The sequence below is a fragment of the Coenobita brevimanus genome, chromosome 40, assembly GCF_032717465.1.
Source record: "Coenobita brevimanus isolate Jiangsu-jjx chromosome 40, ASM3271746v2, whole genome shotgun sequence".
In the NCBI taxonomy this organism is placed as follows: domain Eukaryota; kingdom Metazoa; phylum Arthropoda; class Malacostraca; order Decapoda; family Coenobitidae; genus Coenobita; species Coenobita brevimanus.
Genome location: NC_136993.1, coordinates 55,251,301 through 55,265,022, shown reverse-complemented (window position 1 = coordinate 55,265,022; position 13,722 = coordinate 55,251,301). Strand labels below are relative to the sequence as shown.

General features: G+C 40.8%; 1 protein-coding gene across 1 annotated transcript in view; it reads left to right on the top strand.

Moving 5' to 3' along the window:
- Window positions 1-13,722, top strand: part of LOC145397114 (ionotropic receptor 21a-like) — an 88,700-nt gene that overhangs the window by 46,170 nt on the left and 28,808 nt on the right. The window lies entirely within an intron of this gene.

Below are 13,722 nucleotides of genomic sequence, written 5' to 3'. Positions count from 1 at the left end.
CCGTTCTTTGAACTTCATCACATACTCCAGCAGGTTGACGTCATCTTCCTCCGACAGCCAGCATTCCTTGAGTAGCTTAAGGGGTCCTCTTACTTCATGGCCAAACAGTAGTTCAAAAGGTGAGAAGCCCAGTGATTCATTTGGAGATTCTCTTGCGGCAAATACAACAAATGGAAGACCTTTATCCCAGTTTCTGATGTTCCAAACAGTAGTTCTTGAGCATCGATCTGAGTGTCTGATGATATCTCTCCAACGCTCCTTGGGTCTGGGGATGGTAAGCTGAAGACGTGATCTGGGTGATGCCCAACTCTTTCAGAGACTGCTTGAAAACATTTGACATGAAATTACTTCCCCGGTCTGACTGTACCTCCTTGGGCAGACCAAACTTGGTGAAGAACCCTAGCATTTCCTTAACCATGTTCTTTGCTGAGATATTTCTAAGTGGAATGGCTTCAGGATAAGGAGTAGCCATATCAATCAGGGTCAACACATACGAAAATCCTGAAGAAGTCTTAGGACGAGGGCCCACAATATCCACCAACACACGGGTGAATGGCGCCTCAAAAGGAGGAATGGGAACTAGAGGTGCAACCTTTTCGGTCTAATTACACTTCCCCACAACTTGACAGGTGTGACAAGACTTACAATACCAGGAAACATCCCTGAAGATACCTGGCCAGTAGAAGTGTTTCAAAATGCGTGCCACAGTCTTCCTCACTCCAAGGTGTCCTGCCAAACTGGAATCATGAGCCACTCTAATGATATCCTGCCTACAAACACGAGGGATGACAACTTGATGTACAACCTCCCATTCACAGTCGGGTGATGCTGTTGGGGGTCTCCACTTCCTCATAAGTACTCCTGACTTTATATAATAACAAGTAGAAGCACCAGCTGACTCTTCCTCACTGCAAGCAGAGTTAGCTAGACCTTTCAACTAAGGGTCAGCAACCTGCAACTCAACCAACTCTTGACGAGACAATCTGTCAACACTACGGGGTACTGCCTCATCTGGTGAGTGGTCCAAATTAGCAAGAAAAGTGTCAGCTAGGATAACATCATCATCATCATCATTATCCTCTAAGTCACCAGTAACTTTAGACTTAGCCCTAGTGACAGCACATGCAGAGAACACATCAGGGACATCACAATCCTGGGACGCAGTTACTGGCTCACTAGGCAACTGAGGAGCTGGACACACCTGACTTCCACCAATATCATTTCCAAGTAAGAAAGTTACACCTGACATTGGGAGTGTCTCAACCAAGCCAACCATAACGGAACCATTAACAAAACCAGACTCTAAATTCACTCTTCACAGAGGGACAGAGAAGTAATTATTCCCTACACCTTGTAAGATTACAGTTTCATCAGAGGAATTAACATTAGAGCCTAGAACACTGGTCAGCATAAGGGATTGGCAAGCACCTGTATCATGATTTACTTTAACTGATTTCCTGTCATTACTGTCCAGAGGACTGACAAAACCATCAGACAGGAAATTAGCACATGAACTCTTGAGAGTGTCACCCACGTTACTGCTCAAAAGAGGAGCTTCATCATGAGAATTTAATTTACCCCTCAAAGCAGGTTCAGTTAACTCAGTTAAAGAATTCTGGGAACTCTCAAGGGTGGACACTAGACCAATTGACTGAATATTTAAAGACTCCTTTTTGTTCACATCACGCTGTCTCCTGAAACATTTCTCCGTAGTATGACCAAGCTTACTACAATAAGTACATTTACTTTTCTGAAATCTAGAGGTGAAGCTGGTATTTACTTCCTGAGAAACATCATCTTTATTCTCTTTCCTGTTACCTGTACTCTGAGTAGAGGCAACGTACTTACTCTCAGCTTTCCTTTTTTCTCTAGAATATCCCTTGTGAGTGAGAACATATTCATCAGCTAAAACTGCAGCATCAGACAAATTATCTATTCTTTTCTCATCAAGATATAGGCTTACATCTTTATAAATACACCTTTTGAAGTCCTCCAGCAAAATCATCTGCTTAAATTTGTCAAAATCAGAATCCACATTCTTAGAATTTAACCACTGCTCTAACAGATCTTCTTTGATTTTTGCATACTCAACATGGGATTGCTTATCTTTCCTATAAGTTGTCATAAATTTTACTCTATAGGCTTCAGGAACAAGCTCATAGGCCTTAAGAATCAAGCTCTTAACTACATCATAATTATCACATTGATCCTGAGGCAAAGATGCATAAGTTACTTGAGCTTCACTGGTGAGAACAGTTTGAAGGAGTACTGGCCAATACTTTTTGGGCCAATTAAAACCTGTAGCTACCCTCTCAAACAACTGAAAATACTTTGTTAAATCAGATTCATTAAAAGGAGGGACAAGTTTAACATTTTTAGCCACATCAAAATCATCAGAGCTAGATGATCCAGTTCCACCTTGTTTCATGCAATATTCATGGTCTGCCTGAATCCTAGCAAGTTCAATTTGTGCCTGAGCCTGTGCCTCCTGAATACGAGCCTGAGATTCAGCCTCGTTAGCATTTGCCTGAAATTCAGCCTCCTTAGCACGAGCCTCCTTCAGGGCTAGCTGTAATTTAGCTAATTCAATCTGCGTTTGCTCATTTGGAGGAGTTACATTAAACAAGCTTTCATTAATCATATCAACAATTTGATCTTTAGAATGATGAGAGCGAACAGCAATTACCAATTGTTGAGCAACAAGCTTAAGTTCATTCTTTGTTCTGTTTTCTACATCACACACTGTTTTCACATTTGACAAAAAATCTTTGGCTTCATCAAGAGTAGTAATAGTAGACATCATGAATAAATCACAGTCACAAATATCAAGCAATATCCTTATGATAATATCCTGAATATCCTGATAAGAGGTCGCCAAATTTATGTTACGGAACAGAGAAAGATAATGTACACTTTAAGTGAGAATACTAAAAATCACTACTGTCCCGTAAAGTTCCAGGTTCAAAACAAAAGAGTTAGGTAAAACTACAAGTTAAAGTTTAATGCTCAAACTAACAACAAAATATTCAGGACTCATAAGGATAATGTAATGGCAAAAAACAGGTTAAATATATGGTTAACTGCAATAGCCTCTATTAACACGAAATTAGCAAGAGTAAATTTATCTAAGTCAGCCCTGATAAAAGAGAATACCAGATAATACTCAGTGAATGCAAGATATATTATTACAGATACAAAATATTATTAATAAGGGCTGACACCCAAAACACATGAATCACAAAAACCTTACTAGGCCTAAGAATTAACACCTTACACTACACAGTACAAGAAAAAATGCAACAACACTTATACTCAAATTACACAGCTGCTAGATGGTTGGAGACTTCCTGAGCACTCACAAGAATAACAACTGTACAGGGGAGGACAGAGATGTGAACAAAATGAAGAGTAGATCTAAGTAGCCATAATGCAGAGACTAAGCTCATTATATAAGGGCCAGCAGAGCTTGATACAACTTGTAAGAAGGACACGCAAATGAAGCCAGAGGGGACAAAGAGTTGACACTCCTGCTCTGAACAACAGAAAGAACGACTTACTCTACTATAAGGGAGGAGGGGGGGAGTGAGGCAGAACACGCTCGTGATCAAACATGCAGCATACTGTACATTAGAATTACACAAAGGATGATGAAATCATAGGCTATGTAACAATATATAAATATATATATATATATATATATATATATATATATATATACTGGGTGGACCATAGATAACACTCCTCTTCCACTCTGCCGGAAGATTTCCCGTATGCTGTGGGGACGGCTCAGTGGAGGTTATGATTGTCTATTGTGCATCATTTATTAATTTACAACCCCCACAATCGTACCCAAGCACACACCAGCAAACTGACCTTTCCTCAAAACAGCTAAGATACTACCAGGTCAGTTTCTAGCTAAGCGATATTATGGACCATCCTTAACGTCTATCAGCTTGTATAGTGTTCGGCTGTAAAAAGTTTAACCATGAGGAAATTGCAGTTTCTCTTGCTATTTATTTTCCTCAAGAAATTACGACCTGCAGGAGATATATATAATATTTCTTCACCCACAACATGCCAAGAGTGAGAGTTTTGGATATGAATTATCTGAGAGGAATATGTGGAGTTACTCTCTGAGACAGAAAGATGAAGATATGATATAACGCTTTAGTGTTAGTGCTGTTACGCTAGAAAGCATGAAAATAAATACTCTTAGATGGCTTGGCCATGTAGACAGAACGAAAAATGAGGGAGTATATAAGTAAGATGGAGGGAGACAGGGGAGGGGTAGACCAAGATGAGATGGAGGGATGGGGTGGAGAGGTGTAAGAGGGAGGCAGGTGTGAGTTCCAGAGAATGCAGCCAATTGGTAGAGGCCAGGATGAATTGGATGCATTTCGTTTGTGGTGACCACTTACAGGATTAACCCCTACACTGCGGGCATGTTTACCAATGTTTTGTGTGTGCCGCGGGGTTATTCGGGCTCCGACAGACTCTCAAAAAATATTTGCCAAAAATCAGTTATTAGTCCTAGAATATTAAAATTACATATGCTTATGGAACATACATTCAGCTTTGTCCTGGAATGTTTGTTGAGCCTTCGTCGTTACCGTAGGACTTGTGGAGACCTCTGAAGTTGGGTAACGAAGTCTCCACTTTACACTTCCCGACAACCCGTAATATGATTACCACAGCCAGATATTAACACTATAAACACTACTCTATGATTTTCAAGTAGTTTGGGATCCATACTCCAAAAAAAAAAAACACTGTGAAAGCAATGAAAATTACGAGCGCGTCTGACCGTCGCACTTGCGCTAGTTCGCTTTTGGTACTCTGTCATTTATTATTCATAAAACCCCTCACACTTTATATTTCTATTACTATATAACACTTATATATATATCTACAGTCTTTATCCATAAGTTTCCTTCAGTAGTATTAGTTTATTGTTACTGTAGGGATTCAATTTCTTTCAGTAAAATACGTAGCATTCACTTTCTCGTCCTGTATACTAGCATTGAGAGTGAATCTGTCACTTTCAGTTTCACTCTCATAACTCATAGTATTCAGACATGCTAGAGTGAAACTTTCACTTTCATTACTCCTAGGGTATATACTCGTATTCTTATAATACTACTCATTTACATTTCTATTTACGTTCTCTATTTTATTTACGTTATTTACATTTCTATTTTATTTACACTGTTATGCACTGTCACTTGGAGTAACTTATAAAACTATTTTCCACTGTTCACGTATATTCACATTCATTACTTTCACTTGCTGTTTACACATTATTTACACATTATTTACAATTCCACTTGCACTATTTTACTCAATAGAAAGATCGTAGCCACTCTTTTATCAATTGTCAGCCCTTTACCTCTTTCCACACGAAGTTTAGTAGGGGTAAAGGTCATAGGGCCCTTTGCATGGGGGTGAAAAGTCCCTGAAGCTAGCAAGAACGAACAGACGTACCTCCACACTGGAAGATGAGAGTGAACTGATAAGGGTGGGCCGGGGTGGTGGCCTACCTAGGGAGATCAGTACTCCCAACGTTAGCCTTTTGACACAGCTAATTTATAGCAGTGAAATGATTGGCAGGAAATCTAGACAATACATTATAAATAAGGTAGTTCCAGGTGAATGTAAATATCACTTAGGCTTCTCCCTTCCCTCCTTATATGTATATTTATTACGAAAATAGATTATACGGCATATTTCAAGGGGAAATAAACAGCGAAAATTAGCGAACGATTGCACGTGAGATGTTGTCAGGTGATAATTAGCCAATTCCAGGTGTATAGCACTCTCACTTACCTTATTTCTTTCTTGTATATATTATTTGGCATAAGAATAGGGCATAGGGCTTATTTCAATGGATGAAATCAGTGAAAAATTCCAGGGAAGATTCATTTAGCATAGCACAGCAGGGCAGGCGAGAGGATAGGGTAATGGAGGAGGGGTAGGGAGGGGAGTCAAGAATGGGGAGAAATGGCTAAATTGTCAACAATGGATGGGAGTACAGATGAGATTAGGAGTGCTGACTAGTGTTGGACATTGGCAGTACTGATAGGTGATACAAGTCTCCACTTGGAAGCCCAGGTGAATTCAAAATAACACAGAATCACAAAAGCGACGCCCCGCGGTATGATCCCTTGCTCCCAAGCGTCACGAAAGTGACATCCCGCGGTTAAGGGGTTAAGGCACCTGGTAATATCCAGACAGAATTATCAAAATATACCAGTCCAGTGCGAGAGTTATTTCTTGAACGAATAAAATCACGTGAAGATTGCATGAATTCCAAAATTCATCATCATCCAGGAGAGCATAAATCACCAAGGAGAGGTCAAACACCTGTAATTGTGAGGCAAATGGAATGTGTCTGATATATATATGTACTGCAAATAATTACACTGTGTAACACGGGATTCAAAAAGCCTTGCAGGCTGTCTATTAATTTTATTTGATCTTTTAGCTTTCTGGGAGATTGTTCCGTATTTTATAACAGCACTCATGATGCAAGAGCAGTTGAGTGTGTGTGTAATTCACCGGGTCGGTCAGGATCACTTGATGGTCGTGATCGTCAGCTTTTGCCCTCCCGGAAGGGAGCTGAGAGCTCATATAGTCCAATCTAAGGGCAAGGCTGTGACCTTCACACAAGCACATACCCGTCCCCTTGCTCAAGGGGGACAGTAACCACCCACTTCGTCAGTGAAACTTTTCGCAACCTGAGCGAGGCGAGAACTCCCGTCCATCAGTTGGCAAGCGAGAACGTTACCACTGCACCAGCGTGTGTGTGTGTGTGTGCGTGTGTGTGTGCCAACAAAATAAACACTTATATTTCTCCCATTTTACTCAATTTTGGTGGAACGATTCAAGGCAAACGAGGTGGTAAAGTTACTTTTATTTCCTTAATAATGGGTCAAAAGTTAAAGTCACTGGGTGAGATCAAACAATGATCTTGCAAAATCAGCTTGAGCATTTATTATCCAATTTAGACCAACCTTAGGAGAACGGTTGAGGGTTAAGGGAATAATAAAGTGATTCATCTTTGAAAGAAATCAGTCAGAGGTCAAGACCTTAGGGCATGGCAAAAGTTCCATGTGTGTGTGTTTAACAAAATAACTTAATTTTGTTCTGCTTATAACCAAGTATGGTGGAAAGGTTGAGGCTCTGAAAAAGAATAAATCAGTCTATTTAACAACACATCAAACGTCATGGTCTCTGGGCAAGGTCAACATCAACATCAAAATCCAGTTTAGATAAAATTTTGTGTAACGGTGAAATTAAAGTGTGGAATAAAAGGTTTAAATTTTGAGAACAATCTGTCAAAAGTCAGGGTCACAGGGAAGGTCAAAAGCCAAGGTCACAAGACAAAGTTAATTCTGTTTTGATCTGTTTTCAATCAAACTCCGTGGAAGTGTAACGCGACATGCAAGAAAGAAGTTATTCAAATTTACTCACCATCGGTAAAGATCCAAGTCACAAGAAAATCCAAATTTTGACCAATGTGTCTCTGTGTGTAGAAAATTATTAAAACAAATTTGATCTGATTTGGATCAAACTTGATGAGTAATCTGAGAATCATATATATATATATATATATATATATATATATATATATATATATATATATATATATATATATATATATATATATATATATATATATATATATATATATATATATATATATATATATATATATACAGGGTGGTGCAAAAGTAAGTTGACTTTATAATGTTGACTATTATGTACCCACCAACCAGGACCTGTGCATTATTGTGTGTCAAAGTGTGGCTGACAGACTCCAGGAATGTGTCAGTGGTGAGGGCGGACACTTGAACACTTATGAGACAAAGTGTCTCTTTTGTGTTGGAATAAATGGTAAATGTCTACCTACTTTTGCACCACCCTGTATATATAAAGAGAGAGAGAGAGAGAGAGAGAGAGAGACAGACAGACAGACAGACAGAGAGAGAGAGAGAGAGAGAGAGAGAGAGAGAGAGAGAGACACACACACACACATATATATATATATATATATATATATATATATATATGTGTGTGTGTGTGTGTGTATCTCTCTCTCTCTCTCTCTCTCTCTCTCTCTCTCTCTCTCTCTCTCTCTCTCTGTATATATACAGGGTGGTGTAAAAGTAGGTAGACATTTACAATTTATTCCAACACAAAAGAGACACTTTTAGTCTCCCAAGTGGCTTACGCTGTCTAGTGGAGATTGTATGTAGGGTGAGAAGTGCTTGGAAGTGTAATTGTAGTGTTGGAGTGGCTTTGGATGTATGTTGTCTGTGAACCAAGTGTAATCGGCCTGCGCAAGCCGACTGGGTCCATGTATATTTTTACAGTGTACGACACTGGTTGAATCACAGCACCCCTTTTGTCCACCATTGCTGTAGGTGGCCGGGTGAACACTCCCAGACTTTATTACCCTTGCAAGGCACAACCCCTGCTTGTTCCGTGTACGAAATGCACACTGTACCACTGTACCACAGAGGCTCCGTATATTTATATATACTATATATATATATATATATATATATTTATATTTATATTTATATATATGTATATATTTATATATATATTTATATATATAATATATATATATTTAACCTGTCACATCCCAATGACATATATATAAGTCCACACGTTTTGTCACTGTCTGTTCCGTTGACGTTTATAAACATGCATCAATTACAAGGTCCTTGATTTGCACAATTTTCAATTTTCGCAAGTGATTTTTGGTACGTATACACTGGACACCGTCCTCTATAAGATGCCAGAGAGAGACAATGTCTTACCCTGCATGGCTCCCCTCCCCCTCGCATGCCATTGTCTCGGCAATTTACTTGTTACCAGAGTAAAGACATGTCGTGCCATGGTACGAAATTCAGGGCCAGAGTGATTCTCCAATCGATCACAATGTGGAGGACAAAGTTTACGTAGCACTAGAGGAAGAAACAGTCAGAAATGATGATCACGTAATATCTCCAAATAAGGTCAGGTATGCTGATGTGTTTGGTGAGTGAAACAATGCTTATATTGCCTATATTACTGTGTGAAAAACAATATACTCTCGTACTACATATAAATTTGTATCAAATAAAAAAATTTATACCATTTATGAGTAGTGTGGCATAGTTACCATCCCATAGAACTCGCTTTCTTTGGAGCCAGCCTGATAGAAAACTCAGTAAGGTAAGGAGTACTGCTACCTGTATCGAGTATTTAAAACCTCAGGTGAGCAATTTCTCAATGAATTTTCGATGTTTCTCACCAAAAGCGGAGGATTGAGCCAAAAGAAAATTTTTCCAAATTTGGTCAGGATTGGGGGGAGTCAGTGGTGGAAAATCGGTCGGGTCAGGGCGGGTTAAGAACAATATGTCAAAGGCCAAGGCCCTGTGGAAAGGTCACCTTATGCCACTTGTATATTTTATACAATGTAGAAAAGACTTTGTGGCAATGCTGAGGTGAAAATTATAATAAATAGATCCGACTTTGAGAACAAATCTACAAAGAAGACCACAGGGAAAGGTCAAAAGTCAGTGAAACTGGACAAATACACTCGTGTAATTTTAACCTGATCTAAACCAAAATTGAGGAAGGGTCGAGGGCTAGGCAGGAATGAAATAACTTGATTGTGAGTGCAATTTGTCGATGGTCTAGCATAGGTCACAGGGTAAAGTTTAATCATCTGCCCTGAGACCAGTTCATGTGTGGATATGTTATACTCCCTGAATACTCATTCTTGTATTAGGATGTTGAATATCACTCTAATAATACTACAAAAATGGTTGTTCTTCACAATTTCACACCATAGTTCAGTGTTTTATACTTTGACAGACTAAGACAACATTGAAAGTGAATTCCATTTGTAATATTTTTTCTGGGTCATTTTGTCATGCAGAGTCTTTTGGTTTCTCGTTTTCAGTGTCAACATCAAAACTTTAGTATATATCAGAATTAAAATGTGCTCATATTGTTTTAGCAAGTATATATTATGTGATTTCAGTTTTAATAAGGGTATTAATAAGTACAGTACTTAAAAAAAAAAAACCTGGGGGTAGGGGGGGTTCAAGAATACTCCTCCAGTATCCCTGCTTGTCGTACAAGGCGACTAATAGGGTTGGTGGTGGGTTAGTGCCCCACCACGTAAAAAGAACTAACTAAAAAAGTGAATAAAGCGCCTCGGACCCAGACGGACCATACGTTGACGACTAAGGAATGGACAAAGGACATTCTTAGGGTGGGAACATGGAATGTGACAGGAGTGAATGATGAAGTGAAAGAGAGCGAGATTGTTCAGGTGCTTTAGGATGCAAAAGTGGATATATGTGGATTGACTGAAACTAAATGGAGAGTTGAAAGGGTGAGAGAATGGGAATATGGTTTAGGTATATGTGCGGGAGTCAATGAAAATGAGAGGGCAGGAGAGGGAGTATGTCTGATGATAAGCAAGAAGTGGAAGGAGAATATAAGAGGGTATGGAACAGTGGGTGCAACGATTGTATGGATGAGGATGAAAGTATGTACACAAGCGTGGGCGATTGTATGTGTATATGCCCCGACAGAGGATTGAGTGGCAAGAATGAAAGATGAGTTTTGGGCGTGAATGGACAAGTTTGAGAGGAGCGAGAGAGTGCTGTTGATTGGAGACATGACTGGCAAAGTTGGGAATGTACGAGTGGATGGAGTGGTTGGTCAGTGGGGTGTGCCAGCTGAAGTAGACGGAAATGGTAGTGCTTTGGTGGACATCTGTGCTTGTAAGGGGTTGGCAATAGCCAACACCTACTTTCGTCATAAGATGATCCACCGGTATACATGGAGTGTAATGAGGAGGATGGATGGTGAACTTGTTGAACGAAAGGCAATGATAGACTATGTGTGTGTGGATGAACGAATGAGAAGACAAGTGTTGGATGCAAGAGTGTGGAGAGGGTGGGGGAATGGAGTCTCGGACCATCACTTAGTGATGGCCAAGGTTGAGCTGCAAAGAAAATGGTTGAGGAGACGAAGGGGAAGACAGGAAGAAGCAGCTCCTGTGAGAAGAGTGGAGAAATTGCAAGATAGTGAGAAAATGACAGAGTATAAGAGCATAGTGGAAGAAAGATTGGGAAGGTATGGGCTAGAGCAGATGGAAGGGGTGGAAGAAGTATGTAAGATATTCACGGATGAGATAGGCGCAGCATGTGAGGCGGTTTGTGGAGTGAGGAGGAGATGCAAGAGTGTGCAAGGGACAGCATGGTGGAAAGATGAGGTGAAACGAGCTGTGGAACAAAAGAAGAAGGCATATAGTGAATGGTTAGCGTGAAGAGGTAGGGGAAAAGATGAGAGAAGAAAGAGGTATATGTGAGCAGGAGAAGGGAGGTTAAGAGACTGGTGAAGGAGAGTAAGAAGAACGTGGATGAAGCGTTTGGGAGGAATCTGAGTGTGAAATGGAGGGAGAGTAAGAAATTGTTTTGGAAGGAGGTAAAGAAAATAAGGCAGTGTGAAAGGGGAAATAGTAAGGGTGTGAAAGATAGGAATAATAGATTGTTCGTGGAGAAGAGAGAGAAATTGAGGAGGTGGAAGGAGCACTTTGAGGATTTGGAGAATGTAGAGAGTGAGAGCAGTGCGAGTATAAGTGGTTGGGGAATGGCTGGGAGAAGAAGAGATAAGAGGAGGGAGGAAGAGATCAGTAGGGCGGAAGTAGTGGAAGCAATGAAGAAGATTAAGTTGGGAAAGGCCCCAGGAATTGATGGAGTGTGTGGTGAAATGCTTAGGTATGGGGGTGAGATTGTTGTGGAGTGGATGTGGAAGTTGTGTAGAATGGCTTGGGTAGAGGGAAGGGTTCCAGAGGACTGGAAATCAGGTATAACTGTTCCATTATACAAAGGAAAAGGGGAGAGAGAATTATGTGGTAACCATAGGGGTATTTGCCTTCTTAGTGTGACTGGTAAAATATATGGTAGAATACTCATTGATAGGGTTAGGCACATGACAGAGGAGCTAGTTGGAGAAGAACAAGGGGGATTTAGGAAGGGAAAAGGGTGTGTAGATCAGATATTTGTTCTAAGATGTTTAGTGGAGAAGTATCTAGAGAAGGGAAGGAAAGTGTATGCTGGCTCCATGGATTTGGAGAAAGCTTATGACAGAATAGATAGGCAAAGTATGTGGAAGGTATTAAGAATATATAGAGTAGATGGGAAATTGTTGAGTGCTGTGAAGAGTATGTTCGAGGGAGCTAGGGCTACTGTGCGAGTGGATGGTGAGCTGAGTGAGTTCTTTGATCTCAGTGTGGGACTGAAACAGGGTTGTGTGATGTCTCCAAGGCTGTTTAATATATACATGGATGGGGTTGTAAATGAGGTGCAAGGTAGGACAGTGGATGTGGGGGTGGCTCTAATGAATGAGGGTGAGATTTGGAAGATTCCGGTGTTGCTGTTTGCTGATGATACAGTATTGTTGAGTGAAGATGAATGGGAGTTGCAAGGTTTGGTGAATGAATTTGGGACAGTGTGTAGGAGGAGGAATCTGAACGTTAATGTAAACAAAAGTAAAGTTATGGTGTTTGAGAGGAATGAAGTCACAGAGTGTGCAGTGAGGTTGGATGGTGAGGATATGGAGAATGTGAGTGCATTCAAGTACTTGAGTAGTGTGATGAGTAAGGATGGAACTTTGGGGGATGAAGTGCGTGTAAGGGTACAGCAGGGAAGGAAGGTTGTTGGTACATTGAAAGCAGTGATGAGAAATAGGGAGGTGAGTATGGAAGTTAAGAAGTCACTGCATGATAGTATTGTGATCCCTATCCTGACGTATGGAAGCGAGGCGTGGACCTTGCAAGAGGGGAACAAGTCAAGAGTGAGAGCAGTGGAAATGAGTTACTTAAGAGGAGCATGTGGAGTGACGTGGAAGGACAGGTTGACGAATGAAGAAGTGAAGGAACGTTGTGGGGTGGATGTGGATGTGGATGTGGTTGAGCAGATTAGGAGAAATACACTGAGGTGATTTGGACATGTGAAGAGAATGGAGAATGAAAGACTAAGAGGGTGTATGTAGGTGAGGTGAAGGGAGGGAGAGGGAGGGGTAGACCGAGGATGAGGTGGAGGGATGGAGTTGAGAGGTATATGAGGGAGGGAGGGGTGAGTTGGGGGGAGGATAGTCAAATGGTGGGTGACAGAGCAACTTGGAGGCGTTTTGTCTGCGGCCACCCGTTGCGGGATTAGGGCGTCGGGCTATAGATAGATAGATAGATAGACTTTTAAAAATGGATTTTATCTCCCTATCCATCTATCTAGATATCTAGGTACAGGGTAGACAGAAAAAGACATATGAAACCCCAGTTTTTCCTGATTTTTTGTAATCATAAAAATACATAGATTAACCCTGGAACACATTCGAGGACACTATTGTGGCCCACGTTAACTTTGGCCCCGTGGCCCTTGCTTCCCATGTGACCCAAGTGGGTGGTGTTCCCGGTAGCTTCATTAAATGATGCGCTGTGTCGGTTGAAGGTAGTTGATGCACACTCCTTGGCTAGGTTTTTCATATAACACAGGTGTGGGCTATAAAAGTGTCCACGAATGTGTTACAGTACTAGACATTTTTAGTGCAGGGAAAAAATCGATGTTTTGCTGCCAGGAGACTGGAAGTCGGCCTGCTGCCCCCCCCCCCCTCCCCACACACACACACATCCCACTGGTCAACGGACATCGGGAT